The 16,436-nt window shown below is 45.9% G+C and overlaps 1 protein-coding gene across 2 annotated transcripts in view; it reads right to left on the reverse strand.

Annotated features, from left to right (window-relative positions):
- The window catches only part of LOC123752409 (uncharacterized), a 270,374-nt gene that overhangs the window by 19,748 nt on the left and 234,190 nt on the right, over positions 1-16,436 (reverse strand). Inside the window, exon 1 of one of the 2 annotated variants that reach the window (XM_045734463.2) lies at positions 5,482-6,095. The exons of the other annotated variant lie outside the window; for it this stretch is intronic. The gene's annotated coding sequence lies outside the window, so the exon portion shown is untranslated. Of the gene's footprint in view, positions 1-5,481; positions 6,096-16,436 lie in introns of those variants that run through there. 2 annotated transcript variants of the gene reach the window in all.

A 16,436-nucleotide genomic window follows, 5' to 3' on the forward strand; every position in this document is an offset into this window, starting at 1 on the left:
GTACCAGGAAACACAGTATCACAGGGACATTCTTTTGTCATACTAGAAGCAGTCCGGCTCTCCAGCTGCAGGCCAGCACGTGAGGTCATATAATCACTGCCTGTCCCCCCATGTGTTTAACAGCTGCTAGAACCCTAACCCAACACGACCATGTTGCTCATTACGGTTTATTAACATTCGTTTTATTTATCCTACTGCACATTTGATATAAGATCGTTTAACGCTTGTCATCACCGCTAAAAAAAATAAGTAATGCATGTGACTTACATTATGCCTTAAAAGTTCACCAACGATACTAAGCTTATAATGACACTATATTCAACAACCTAAAACCATTATATTTATGTAAATCATTACTTAATCCCTACTTACCAGTCTAAATAAAATGACCTGACAGAAGATAAGCAATTTGAAACAGTTCTCATATGAACTTCGCCTTTAACGACAAACCAATCAATGTTACGAAGTCTCAGCCCATTATGACTTTAGAAAGAATACTCCCTATGTATACATCCTGGGCACCGTTCAGGCCACCAGCAGGATAGGTCACACACCCTCGCGCACCTTCCTCGCCTCTGCTCACCCCAAGAAAGTAATCACTCCTGAATGCACATAAAAACTAACGTCCAATCTCCGCTTCTCCCATTGCAAACGCTGGGCTCCTTCGGGTAAAAGAAAAAACAAAATACGAAGTTCAGGAACTGTGGGCGTGTGACACCACTACTGCTACCAAAGCTCTAGTGAAGACATCTTTTACAAGCACTGCTCGTCAAGCCAGTCCGCTCCCGGATTCCCTGTGTTGTGAAGGAATACTGATTTTTAGTCTGCAGCAGCGCCGCCCGTCTCGGACAAGTGCAGATTCGGTATATCTCTTCTTTAACTAACCAATAATACGTTTCGTATGAGATGAGAACCTTCTTGGTCTCAAGTTGGCTGGAACACTTGAGTATGATAGCGGTGATATAGACAACGTTCATGACATAGCGCATGGTTCCTCGGTTATCTTCAGGAACGGTGATGTCGAGAAGAGCGATGTAAAGTGAGTGCTTGATTTTAAAAGTGAATTTGAACGGTGTTGTTGGAGGTAAGACTGAACATGCACCACCTCCAGCCAATCGTTTACAGCCTCGCTGGAGGCTGGTGTGTGGGTAGGGAAACTTGACTCCTCCACACAACACTTACGTTGGTAGAGAAGGTGAGGAAGTTAGTGAGGTACACATTCTCAAGATTAACTTTTATAAGGTACATGCGAAGGTTGAAGCTACGGGAGTGAGACTATTGTTTCCGTCCACATCTTCACAATATTGCTGCTGGTATTGACGCCTCTGACCAAACAAATTAAGGCCACATATTCCTCGCCAACTGCATGCCTCCCTGCATCCATCTTTCCCTATATCCAATTCTGCAGGCAACCCTATCTACCTTTCACCCCTTCTCCCACCAGCTAAGGCACGCCAGTCTGACCAGTTTTTCACCGTGGCAGGAATTTGGGGTAGCAGCAAGCGGCGGATCGTGCCAGGATCATGCAGTAAATGTAAATCCTACAAAATCCTCCCAATCTTCCCCGGCAACCAGGCCCGGATGAGACTCGGTGACGTAGTGTTGCAAGGCAGCATCATGAACGATGGAAGATACATTGCATGACTGCAACACACTCTTAATTGTCATCTCTTTGAGAGATTGACACTGCAACATGTCCAGTATATGAATTGTGAAGCGAATAAATGAATGAATACTATTCAGAGGTAATATACACAGGAAAATATTCTTACATGGAACAATATTCCTACACCAGGTACATATATATACACGTACTCGGCGAGGAAGATGAAGCGCTGCGCCCAGATAAGCTTGTAGCTACAGGAACAGTGCCGAGGTAGTGTGTGTGTGTGTGTGGGGAGGGGGGGATGCTGCAGTGCGGGTTGGGGAATGCTCATATCAACCAAAATTGAATTTATTGCTTGAGCAACTTTTTCTGGGACGGTTACTCCACCCAGAAAATCACAACCACCACAATCACCACCATCACCATCGTCGCCATCTGCACTACTGCCATCCATACAGCCAGTAGAACAACTATCACCAACACCACCCCAACTGTCACCCTCACCACTTCGTATGCCGCCCTATACTTGATCTTCACTATTGACCCCCAGGGTGCGTCGTTCTCTTCACGGCTGTAGAATACTTCATCGTCCCTCATCGCACCACTTGACTGTACCCAATCTACATCCTAGTTCTGGCCACCTTGGACCACACCTCGGTCCACACCCACACCTGGACCGCACCTGTCTAGCAGCATATCCGGTCCACGTTGTCAGCTCACTGATCCCAGCCCATGATAGCACCTCTTGGCCTAACAATATACATCACTCCCAACACTTACTCCTTCACACCACATCCTGATGCCCCAATCTATCTTTAACAGTAATCAATGTCCCTAAAACTTCACTTAGAATAACAGATATCCAACTTTATGGTTATCAGACTCACCCTTGTTCTCAACTTTACATAATCGAGGGACGCTATGCGGCCTCCTATGTCTGACTCTTCCGAAGAGTCATTCAGCTTAGCCTCGAGTCTTCACAATCTAGATATCAGCCGTAGTCAGGTTCTTATACAAGATAACTTCTTGGTTTCTAGGGGCATCACTCGCCATGACTGCCCCCTGGCGTGTGCTGATCTTGGCGCTCATGCCACCTGCATTGCTACAAGCAGTTTTGTATTATTTACCGAAAACATGGAGCGTATAACTGCGGCTTCACAACAGGTCGCCTAACCTCTTCCCTCCTCACTCGTAGCTGGCATCTAAACGCTATACTCTTACAGATTATATAATTCGACTTTTTTTTTATTTTACTCCCCATTCACTGAAGAAAATAATGATTTTGCTAGCTACGTAAAGCTACTATCAGGGTTACAACATAACCTGTACCTCAGTAGTACCCAACGCCTCGCCTCGCAAGCAATAGCTCCTACGTGGAAAGGCAGAGTAAACAGGAACTACCGTGGGAACAATGTGTTAAATGCCTCCTCTCGTTATAAACTGAAGCGACTGATCTTTGTTTGCAGTGGAGCCTTGACTCATGGCAGGTGTGCACACAGGCAACCATTCATCTCCTTCCCTACCGCAACTCCCCCTGCGTATATTCTCGCTACCAGCCACCGGCCGTGTGCCAGTAGGGGTGGCGTGGGTGTTGGCGGTGATACTGTCAACCTTGGCTGCCAGGGGGGTATGAAGTACATCTCTCATTGCTGCCTTCCATGTTGCAAGTGTGTGGGGAGCCACTCGCACCATTGACTGTCCTCTGTGTTCGGAGCTAGAACTGTGTTTGCATGTCTGACAGTAACTCAGCCTGATCAAATCGCAAGTGTGGGTTTCAATTTCATTCAGCTTAATAACTGGCGTGTCTCCCTCTCTCCTCTGATCCTCAGCCATCGTGTTGAACAACTCTCAAGAGCACTGCGGCAAAGAGAGCGAAGGTGGTCGCACAAGGGTAGTAACGTCAATTAGTTTGTCTAGCGCTCCATGTTTATTGTTTTTTCTATACGCTGGTCACTGTAAATTCCGTCCATTGTGAATATTTAACTGAGCCGCCATCGGCAGTGTCATCTGTATGTCCCTTGTGAGCATTGTTAATTTATTTGCTTAGATTTGCTTCCACTGACGACTAACCAAGGTTTCACACAATTCCCCCTCGTGGGTGGGTACAGTAGCACGTCCAGGTTGCAATTATTTTTACCATTCTTTATCATGGTATAGTTGACTAGAGCCCGTTTGGGAAACATGCAGCGCATTGGTTCGAACCCTCTTCAAGGCCCTTGTGGATTTGCTCATTATGATTTGTATTATTAGTGGTGTTAGAATAATAATACTACTAATAATTAAAATAATAATAATAATAATAATAATAATGTGCTAGGGTACCATCACAGGAGTCTCCACAGATGGCTACAGAAAGAAACACAAGTCACGAATACAGAGGCTGTCTCATCCTACCTTCCGGAGTCACAGTAAAGAAGCAGGAGCTCCTCAGAGTAGCGTGACCCCACCACTTACTTCTGTGGGACATTTCCTTCTAATTTATCATTGGCAAGGCAGGAAGCAAACCAGTTAGGCTTATGGGGGTCCCCTTAGGCCAACGACTTACCTCCAGAATGCAACCCACAACAGTTGTCAAACTCATAGGTACCTATTTATTGCTAGGTGAAGAGAAGTATCAGGTGAGAGGAAATTTACAGGCAACATAAAAGTGCATAACTCACATCAATGAACCTCTTAAACAAATTTGATCCTGAATAAACTAAACTGTAACTTCTAAGTAAAAATATAAGGCGCAGATGCTCATGACATTCCTTTCATTTGCTAGACAGGTGAAAGATGTTGTAGCTAAATGTATTAGAAGAATATGTTGCAGCTGAATGTATTAGAAGAATATGTTGTAGCTAAATGTATTAGAAAAATGAGATGTTGCTATGAAATGTACTATGAGAATGAGTGATGACTGATGCAACAAAGCACTATCGATCAACACTATTTAGATCCTTCAAGACAAGATATGTGACTGGTCTGTGAGTGTTTTACGAAGTCCACTCAACTCCTACCCCTTGGCTTGTCTAGAGCCTCATTAGTCAAGGACATCAACCCTAAATAAGTGGGACAAGCAATTTGTGACAATCATAGATATTAATCCTTTACTCAAACAGACGAATTCCGACATTCGATTCATCAAAAGTACACAAAATTATGAAACTCGTTGATAACCCAACTATAACCTTGATGGGGGGCATCAACCATTATCCCTCTCTGTAAAGCATAGCCCCATCAACCACAACTCCCCCTCCCCTTTCGTCAACTAGCGCACTCCCCCCCCCCCCCCATCAACACTGACCCCCCCAATAAAGTATAGCCCATTAACCACCTCTCCCACACACTCCACCGAAATTCACTTATTTTCCAGGGTCATCTGGAGATATTTTGTACACGCCTGCAAGTGTCTCCGGGTCTGGGAGGAGATAAACTGCTTACTTTGCTAAAGTCTCCCGCATTTATATATATATATATATATATATATATTACTGGTAACGTTTCTTGCTGTTGGTGTAATTCGGTGAAAATTCTGGATACTCAGCTGAGAGAAAAATTATTGCAGTATTTTCAAAGCTTCGGCAACGGTATTGCTTTAAACAAGCGAATATACACATATATACTTTTTACCTCTCTCTCTCTCTCTCTCTCATGCTGTTCAAGGCACCCGCGAGGCCAATAACTGATTATCTAAAACATTCTTGCACTTATTAAAAACACAAACGAATGCAAGCAAGCATGAGCACACACACACACACACACACACACACACACACACACACACACACACACACACACACACACACACACACACACACACACACACACACACACACACACACACACACACACACACACACGGGATCCGACCAACTTATCAAGAGTTCGGAGACCTTAAGAAGCCAACACATCCGTAATCACGATCTTCAAGCAGTTGCCGTGCTTGACACAGGAAGACGCAGTCCACCCCCACGTCTACACTGATGAGGAGTGACCTTCACGGGTCTACACTGATGGGGAGTGACCTTCACGAGTCTACACTGATGAGGAGTGACCTTCACGAGTCTACACTGATGGGGAGTGACCTTCACGGGTCTACACTGATGGGGAGTGACCTTCACGAGTCTATACTGATGGGGAGTGACCTTCACGGGTTTACACTGAAGGGAAGTAACCTTCACTAGTTTACACTGATACGTGGTGACCTTCATTGGCCCGTATATCATTCTTTGATTGGAAACTAGGGCCTAATTCTTATTTTCCTTTTGCCCTTTCACATTGTTCTACTACACTTCACAAGGGCTCCCTTCAGAAGCTGGTGTTAGGGGAGAGCAATGGTGAGAGAGAGAGAGAGAGAGAGAGAGAGAGAGAGAGAGAGAGAGAGAGAGAGAGAGAGAGAGAGAGAGAGAGAGAGAGAGAGAGAGAGAGAGAGAGAGAGAGAGAGAGAGAGAGAGAGAGAGAGATAGAGAGAGAGAGAGAGAGAGAGAGAGGAGACCAGGAGTCTGAGTGCCAGCAGGCCACAGAGAAGGGTACCACGTCTCTCCACTACGTTCAAGTTGGCACTGGGCACAAGCACCAAGACGGCTACCACAGCTCTGTTGGCCCTGGGTGTAGTCAACACGCGAACATCCATCTCTACTACCTCCATTACCACCCATAGCTGCTTCCTCCCCCTTCCCTCTCCCCTACATCCCCCCCCTCCTCTCCCCTACATCTACCCCCCCCACCCTCTCACTGCACACACACATACGCACGCACACGTGTACGTTCGGGGAAAATCAGCGCTGAGCACATATGCCCCGTGACAGATATACGCATCTAGAAATAGATAAGTTCATCATCATGCGCGTAAGAGCTAATATACGCTTTTACGAGGGGAGCCAGGAGCTTATGATCCGCCTAAAAGCTCGCGCGTGCGCACACACACATACACACACCCTCGTAGCCTGGTGGATAGCGCGCAGGACTCGTAATTCTGTGGCGCGGGTTCGATTCCCGCACGAGGCAGAAACAAATGGGCAAAGTTTCTTTCACCCTAAGTGCCCCTGTTACCTAGCAGTAAATAGGTACCTGGGAGTTAGTCAGCTGTCACGGGCTGCTTCCTGGGGTGTGTGTGTGTGGTGTGGGGAAAAAAAAAGTAGTTAGTAAACAGTTGATTGACAGTTGAGAGGCGGGCCGAAAGAGCAAAGCTCAACCCCCGCAAAAACACAACCAGTAAACACACACACACACACACACACACACACACACACACACACACACACACACACACACACTCTCTCTCTCTCTCTCACACTCACACACACTTGCCCTCATGAACCTGTACATTAGTTGATTGACTGTTGAGAGGCGGGACCAAAGAGCCAGAGCTCAACCCCCGCAAGCACAACTACGTAAGTACAACTAGATAAGTACACACACACACACAAGAGATGATTATTTAAGAAATTATGTATGCCCCCCAAAAAAACATTACATATTTCGTTTTAAAAAACACTGAATACCCAGCTAGGAAACGGTCAACACTTCTCTAAGCGTTCTTCAGCAGTCTTCTCTGCCCAAAGGCTTCCTTTCCCACCGCCCACCCTCCTCCTTCCCTTTCCCCTCCCCACCTCTCTCTCCCATTTCTTGCCTCCGTGTGTCCTTTTCCTTCCATTTCTAAGCAAGGTACTGCACATGAGCTTCTCAGTTTTTTCTTTTTAAACCAGCTAAGGTATCCTCTTGCCAGGCATCGAGACTGCCCAACTACCAAACAACCACCATTACCATAAACGCTAAGCCAAGCCCTTCCCTAGTCACGCAAACACACGCAAGCTAGGGAAGCCAAGCTAAAAGTGAGGGGGGGGGGAAGCAACACTTTTTCCCCTTTGGGATGAAATCTTTGTGCCAAGAGAATATTTTCGACGCTCATTCAAATTCAACTAATTCATAAATGTTAATTTTGTACATTTATAGTTGAATTCATTTACGCAGATTTACAGTAAATTATTTACCTGCGAGGAAGTCATAATAATAGCAATTAACTGTAATAATTATCAACTATGTGCTTTAGAGACGAACTTCAGAGACTGTAGTGTCCACAGTTAGTGTAGCAGGATCACACTAATTGAAAAGTTAATGGAGAAGTGAGAGCTGGATTACCTTTCTCGGCGTGGGCATTTATTTTGGGGATAGAGGAGGTGAACAGAGGAAGGCTAAGGATAGAGTGAGACAGAATAGGGTATATAGGGAGGATAGAACAGAGGATATATATCATTATCCTCATCTTCACGTGCCTTGTTTTCCTCCTATTCCACATCATCACTGCCTATCTCCTTGCCTTTATCACTCTATCACTCCTTCACTTTTTTGTCTTGCCTCTCATCCCCCACCCCCCATTCCCTCCCTATTCCCTCGACTCCTTTCTTCCTTTAATGGTCAAGACGAAAAACATCCAGCCAAGACCAACACAAGATTTACCCCAAACTTGACGCAAACAACTCCTCACAAACTCAAGATTAAAGGGAAGTGAGCCCACAATTTGGTCTACACTCGCCCTGCGGAAGGGCACAGACCAAGTGCTTCTCGAGCCCTCTGGGTGGAATCTAAATGCTGACTCAATTGTTTATGGGTCGATAGTATAAGTAGCATTATTAACAAATAATGATATATATATTTGTTGCTGCTGCTACTGGTTGCTACACAGCGTCGCCCAAAGGAGGACAAAAAGCTGGGCCTAGGTACATATGCTGTATCGCAGATGGGCCGGGAAAATTATATTCTCAACTCATCCTCATAAATAAAGCGTCGAATTTTGACGCAAATTTTACTCAAGGGCAAAAATCGTCGTACTAGAAAATGGTAGAGGCTCGCGAAATTTGACATACTCTCCCGTTTTCTATTCAGAGTCCTCTGGAAAGTTAGTAGAGGGCCCTTTGGTACGACAGTTTTTAGGAAACCTTAGGAGGACGGGCTGGTATCCTGGTACCTGTTGTAGACTCTAGGACTTGAGAAAACTATATACCCCCTCTACGTCATCATTACAAGTTTTGGGTTATATTGGAAGTATGAGGCAAACTGTAGTCCAGTAGACCCAGCGTAGTGTCACCTTGTTCTCTTTATTGACCTAAATGTTAAAATGTTTCTACAACCAAATAAGCAATGTGACTTCCCTGGCCACCAACTCTTTCATGCCACCTGACTTTTTACATCTACATCATGTCTATCATCTTCTCACACCCCCCCCTCCTCCTCTATTCTTTCCCGGATCACTCACTCTTTCGCTGCACTTCTCCTTTGTATTAGTCTTCATCTCATGGGGTCTTCTCCCTCCCTTATTGACTCTCCACCCATGAGCTGACCTACCCAACCTTCAACTGAACCTGTTTCATCACTTAATGAACTCTCTGTCTTGCCTATCCTCCCTTCCTCTCGCTCCGAGGCTATGGGTCCCCCTTCTTCCAGCCAGTGGTGGTACTCCCTTCCCTATTATTTAAAAAAAAAAAAATATATATATATATATATATATATATATATATATATATATATATATATATACATATATATATATATATATATATATATATATATGTGTATATATATATATATATATATATATATATATATATATATATATATGAAGTGGGGAGAGAAAGTTGGTAGTTAACTAACCTTGATAAATGACAAGTCTGCCGGAACCTAAACCAATTACGGGCTGTATAAGGTCCCCGCGCGCTCGTTAACTACTCCCTCGGCTCGTTCCGATCCGAGTGCCACACGGGTCATATTACCTGAGCTGGCACCCAACCTGGCACCGTCTTCTGGTACTCTAGGGCACACACACACACACACATAAGCAAACACAATCATATAACATTCATGGGGTGGTTGAAATCATTTAAGAAGCGAGAAATCACCATGCTAACGAAGAAGCGTCTTGTCTCAACGTGGATGAGGCAACAGAGGAGCAATATCTGCAGCAACATGTCAGTGAGAAAGCTAAGTTTACGCAGAGGTGAGCCTTATTTTAAATTAGATTCCATCGTCTCCCCATAGATGAGGCGTAATAGTAACTGTGAGGCGCCCCATAGTAAAGAATATAAACTACCAAGCACTACAAACGTGTCCAGCTAACACCGGAGATAACAGAAGAGTTGGAAGCTCAGAGGGAAGAATAAGATGGTTGGTCGAGGGTTTTCCCGGCAATAATGTTTTCCTGACTGCTAGGTCGTCATGTTCCGCTGCCAACTCTCGTCATTACGAGTAGACCTCCCCAGCAGGAAGGTCAGTGTGTGTGTGTTGCTTCCTGGTCCTTGGTCCTCGCTCCCGCCGTCTCAGCCCCGACCCAGTACTCCTCGTTCGTCTGTATAATAGTTCAATTTACCGGCGCTCAGTGGCTTCTAAATCAACGGTAACGGGTTTCACAGCATGACCAGCCCTAGTGATCGGATGGACCAAAGTTTCTGTAGTCTATTTGAGAGCGATTTTGTGTGTGTGTACTCACCTAGTTGTACCCACCTAGTTGTGTCTGCAGGATCGAGCATTGACTCTTGGATCCCGCCTTTCGAGCATCGGTTGTTTACAGCAATGACTCCTGTCCCATTTCCCTATCATACCTGGTTTTAAAATTATGAATAGTATTTGCTTCCACAACCTGTGTGTGTGTGTGTGTGTGTGTGTGTGTGTGTGTGTACTCATCTAGTTGTGCTTGCGGGGGGTTGAGCTATAGCTCTTTGGTCCCGCCACTCAACCGTATTGCGTGTTTGTGTGCGCGTGTGTGTGTGTGTGTGTGTGTGTCTCTCACACACACACACAAATACATAAGGAATCTCCAGACCCGAATCATGAAATTCCGACGCACCGAGGAGCTTCTGACTGCCTGCTCCCCCCCATCTCAAATATTTAATTAATGCATATTTTACCACAGTGTTTGCACAGGAAGACGCTCCGTGTAAATTACCCGCAGGACCACCACTAGACGAGGCCGAGCAACCAATGTCTTACGCCTCCCTTGACGACCCTCTGAGGTAAGGGGGGGACGGTAGTGACGGAAGGGACAGTTGAGGGGAAGGGGAGAGAAGAAAGGAAGGGGGGGAAGGGTTATCGAGTCGGTTTTTTGCGGAGGACAGAAGCAAAGGAAGGATTGTAGAGACGGGTGAGTGAAGATGGTGAAAACGGGTGAGAGGTTGGTAGAGATGGGTGAGAGAAAATGGTAGAGACGGTGTTGGGGGGGGGGGGCATATGAGCGGTAGAAGAAATGGTGGAACTCGTGAGGAGTGAGTAGTAGTTTAGGAAGAAAACCCAGATTACCACACTAAGTGACGAGTGAATATTTGGAATCTTCACAGGCAACTAAATTTTCCTTCTCATTTTGCCTCCACTTTCTTTCTTCTTCTCCCTCCCCCCTCTTCTCAGCCTCCCCCCACTCCTCTCAGCCTCCCCCACCCCTCTCAGCCTCCCTCTCATCCCTCTCAGTCTCCCCCTCATCCCTCTCAGCTTCTCTCTGCTCCCTTACCCTAGCACTTGTGACTTCCAGCATTGGAAACACAGATTCGCCGTGAGTAACGAGGCTACAAACCTAACAAAAATTCCGTCACCTACCAGGGTTCGTCAGCATCCCTCTGCGTCCTCTTATGAGGCAGAGACTGTGTCCTCAGTCTCACTAACGACCCATGATATCTTAAAATCATGTTTCCCTTGGGAGGATTCGAAATTAGATTGGGGTGTGGGAGGTGGTTATTGGCTTGGAGGACTTGACGTAGAAGTTTGCATCATCTGCTGATGTAGATCTGACTAAATGTAAACTGTATCAGCATAACTATTCATACACTTTTCGTCATTACAGAACTGAATGCGAAAAATCGCTGAATTAAGAGATAACATCATCAATGGCGCTAAAAAAAAGGGGGTTAGTACTTCACTCATAATTATGAACTAACAGAAATCCTAGCCAAATATCCCAAATTGGCTTACTGTAGGTAATGCCTGCTCCACACCCCAGTTGGACTGGTGTGGAGCAGGATTAGTAACTGTGTAACTGTCTCATCGCTCTCAGTTATAGAAACTGTTGAGGTCCACTTCTTGAATCACTTGTGATATAAAACGACTATTGATATATGTATGTGTGTGTGTGTAGTAAAACAAATTGTGTGACTACCTTCACAGGAGTGTCATTTGCTTAGGAAAATGAACTGTGCTAATGACTCAAAGAAAAAAATGAACTAATGGGTACCTGAACCCATTATGTGCCTCTAACCCCTCCCCCTCCCCACGGGATGAGAATGGGGTGCATAATGACTAACTGAACTGGATGGAAGGTTAGGTTAGGTTAGAGTGGGTGGTTGAGACTGGCGAAGCTGGATAAAATGAATTTGAGGAAGAGGAGGAGGGGAAGATGAGGTGCATTAAAAAAAAGTAAAAACAAGAAAAGGAATGCAACTTACGAAAAAAAACATAAAACAGATGAAGTTGGTCAAGAATACATATAAAAAAGCGAGAAATATGAATTAAAACATTCCGCACTCAAAGCTCCACAGGAATTTCCTTTAATAACAAACCACATGGAAGGAAAATAGAGGAAGCGAGGTGGGTAGAGGTGTTTTCACCTAGATGTGCTTACACGGTTGAGCTCCAGCTCTTAAGACGAGCCTACCCAGTCAATGTTCCATTAATGGAATGCCTCCCTTGCCTCAAGTTCATTATCATAATGAATTGTTTTAACCCGTTAATGGAGTTTGTTTCGACAATATATCCTCCCCCCCCCCCCCCCCGGGTCATTCAGTCTGTTTACGGCTCTTAAACTAAAATAAGTTCTTCCTGACGTCTCTCCTTCTTATATGTGCATCTCGTCCTCATCCACGGCCTTGAGGACTCCACGGTCATCTACGCTTTCATAATGAACATATCTTCTCCGTCGAAGGTCAAGTTATCTTAGTATTTTGTACGTTGTTACCATATCCCCCTTGTTCCTGTAGCTTGGTGAGGTTGAGTACCTTCAGCCGCTCGCTATATCTCAATTCTCTCAATTCCGGAGCGAGAAGAGTTGTATCTTTGGACTTTCTAGGTTGACTGAATGCCTGATTTTTCTTCCGTGCCTCTTACTCTTTGCAACTAGGCGCGGCCTATCATAGCATGGCTCTCATAGTGTTTGGCTCTTAAAGTTACAGAGAGAGAGAGAGAGAGAGAGAGAGAGAGAGAGAGAGAGAGAGAGAGAGAGAGAGAGAGAGAGAGAGAGAGAGAGAGAGAGAGAGAGAGAGAGAGAGAGAGAGAGAGAGAGAGAGAGAGAGAGAGAGAGAGAGAGAGAGAGAGAGAGAGAGCTCATTTCTACGACTTCATCAGCGTCTTGGGAACGAGCTAAAGTGACTGAATAACAACAGAGGTTGTCTGATCTAGGTTGGCATAGGTGTTTCGACCTTCAGCTACCTGACAAAGCAAAGGGGGGAATGGGGTCGTTTGTAGGGAGACCTTTGATCTGGAGAGGGAGATGGGCGGTCTGAGTAAAAAAAAATACTGTGTGGGATACGACAGGGAAGATAGTGTACATAGGTAGAGCACTAGTGGTACTAGAACCAGTACCACTAGTAGAACTAGTGGTACATTCGCAAGTATAAAAACCAGCCTGAATAGGACCGCAATTCGTACTCAGTACTAGATATTTTCACTAGCACCAGATATCATTAATAGGACCAGATATTATCCCCAGGGCGAAATATTCTCACTAGGACCAGATATCTTCACTACTCTCCATATTATTAAACCTGGAAAAAAATGGCTAAGAACCCCTCCCTCCCTCCCCCCCCACCAGCTACCTGATTGGACAATAGCCCAATCGCCGCCTTGAAGGTGATTGACTGGCGAGCAGCAACACAAACCGAAACTGTTTCTATTTTCCGCTTGTTACAACTTGTAATAAAGTTGTTACATCTTGGCTTAACGTGTTTATGACGTATTAGAACGTTGTTAGAACTTGATATATTGGTTGTTATAACTGGTTAGGAGGTGTTAAAACTTGTTCGAACGTTGTAGCAACGTCGTAGTTTCGGTGTGTGTTTGGCGGCAGGACTGTACTTCACAGAATCTAACAGCCTTATCGAACTCATTTCCAATTTCAACAGTAACTTTAATCCCAATGAAGATAAACTAAACTTTTTTTCACTTCGTAATATTTTTTAATGTTTTAATAATTATCAAATTATGTTAAACCTTGAATATAGTCGCCTTTTTATTCTATACGACCCGTCAGATATATATAATTGTGTGTTATCTTGAGGTTATCTTAAGATGATTTCGGGGCTTTTAGTGTCCCTGCGGCCCGGTCCTCGACCAGGCCTCCAGCCCCAGGAAGCAGCCCGTGACAGCTGACTAACACCCAGGTACCTATTTTACTGCTAGGTAACAGGGGCATAGGGTGAAAGAAACTCTGCCAATTGTGTCTCGCCGGAGCCTGGGATCGAACCCAGGACCACAGCATCACAAGGACGGACCGAAACGTCGTCGTCCCTTCACCTTCTAGTGTGTGGTCTGATCAACATACTTCAGCCACGTTATTGTGACTCATCGTCTACAAGATGCATCATAACCAACAACCGGAAAATTATTTTTGACCAGAAGGTCAAAATCAAATCAAATCATCAATCAAATCAAATCATCAATCAAATCAAATCATCAATCAAATCAAATCATCAATCAAATTAAATCATCTCAAGAAGGTATGATAGAATGTACACAGTATTCTAATTGTAAAGTGCGGATGTAGTAAGTGCGCTGCCACTTAACAATACATCAGAGCCTTGGATTGTCTAACACCTTCACTCTAAATCTAAGAACAATTAGAACTCTGTGCTCAGTAGCAAAGTGATAAATAACTACCATCTCGACCCGATGAGGGCCATTAAAGGCGGCCCCGGGGGAATGGCCCGAGGCCGGCCCCTGATGGCAGTAAAGCTACGGATCCACTACAAGATAACCGCAAGGTAGCCAAGGAAAACACGTACCGGAACTAAGAGAATTAAACTATGAGGAGAGGCTGAGGGAGCCGGACCTTACCAGACTTGAGAGACGAAATGACACCAAATAATATTCACAGGAGAACTCATAAGGTCACTACAAAGGACATGTTCAGCCCAACGGAACCCAGAACGCAAAAAACGAATGGGAACGTGAAGTGCAGTTGGGTTGAAGGACTGCTACGAAGGCTCGAAGGTGAAGTTCACTAATGGAACAGATTACAATGAGTGAATTTTGATGAGTTACAATGAGCAAAAACAAGATATAATAGTTGGAAAAGCACGTATAGAGCAACAGGAAGGTAGGGGAGGGGGTGTCGATGCTAGACATCTTGCTTTCGTCTCTGGTTGCTCGTTTAGGCGAGTCCACACTCACTCAAGCATTAGTGGCCGGTAACAGGTCTAACCAGGTCGCCCCGACACGCACACAAACGCATACAATGGCCGTCTCTTTTCCCCAAATTACCGCCCCGTGAGTATGTAGAGATGGATGACGCTGGGAGAGAAAGAGACGCTGATGAACGAGGTGAGGGGCGAATAATGAGAGGGCATGAAGGGCAGAGGAAGATGTGACGGACGAGGGAAAAGGGTAAGGGGGGAAGAGTGCAAGGAAGAGGCCAAAAGGAAGTAGGAAAGGGAGAAGGGGGGGGGGGGCAGAATCATGGAAAGGATGGGGAATGGGAGGTATGATGAAGGGAGGGGATAAGAAGTCGTTAATCGTCTTTAGGAGACATAAGGAGAGTAATTGAACATTGGGTGGCTAGGAGGTGGGAGGGATGCAAGGGGAGACAGGGGGTGGTGATAGAGGCTAGGGCGGGTGAGAGAGACTAGGGGTGGTGAGAGAGGCTAGGGGTGGTGATAGAGGCTAGGGCGGGTGAGAGAGCCTAGGGGTGGTGAGAGAGGCTAGGGGTGGTGAGAGAGGCTAGGGGTGGTGAGAGAGGCTAGGGGTGGTGATAGAGGCTAGGGGTGGTGAGAGAGGCTAGGGGTGGTGAGAGAGGCTAGGGGTGGTGATAGAGGCTAGGGGTGGTGAGAGGGGCTAGGGGTTGTGAGAGAGGCTAGGGGTGGTGAGAGAGGCTAGGGGTGGTGAGGGAGCCGGTCGGCCGAGCGGACAGCACGCTGGGCTTGTGATCCTGTGGTCCTGGGTTCGATCCCAGGCGCCGGCGAGAAACAATGGGCAGAGTTTCTTTCACCCTATGCCCCTGTTACCTAGCAGTAAAATAGGTACCTGGGTGTTAGTCAGCTGTCACGGGCTGCTTCCTGGGGGTGGAGGCCTGGTCGAGGACCGGGCCGCGGGGACACTAAAAAGCCCCGAAATCATCTCAAGATAACCTCAAGGTGATAGAGGCTAGGGGTGGTGAGAGAGGCTAGGGGTGGTGAGAGAGGCTAGGGGTGGTGATAGAGGCTAGGGGTGGTGAGAGAGGCTAGGGGTGGTGAGAGAGGCTAGGGGTGGTGAGAGAGGCTAGGGGTGGTGAGAGAGGCTAGGGGTGGTGAGAGAGGCTAGGGGTGGTGAGAGGAACGATTGCATGTGAGGACGGGGTAAGGGGGCAATGGTAAAGAGAGAGAAAGGGGGCGACTGAGGAGAAAAAAAACTGATCAGGAAGGAACATGATTGAGAGAGAAAGTAGCAAATGGAAAGGTGGCCAGAGTAATGGGTGCTGAAGAATGGGGGTGTAATGAGATTAAAGTCTTCCATCACTGGGATGAGAGGGAGGGAGAGGAGTGATAAAGGAGAGAAAGTGAACAAAGGAGGATGAGGCGAAAGATAAAAACCATATATGCATATCCTTCATGCTTGCGGAAACCTTCCAAAACACCCAGAGTCCTTCAGACACACACACACACACTTCGTCTCCATGTTTCTACAA

This window comes from Procambarus clarkii, chromosome 7 (assembly GCF_040958095.1).
Source record: "Procambarus clarkii isolate CNS0578487 chromosome 7, FALCON_Pclarkii_2.0, whole genome shotgun sequence".
Lineage (NCBI taxonomy): Eukaryota > Metazoa > Arthropoda > Malacostraca > Decapoda > Cambaridae > Procambarus > Procambarus clarkii.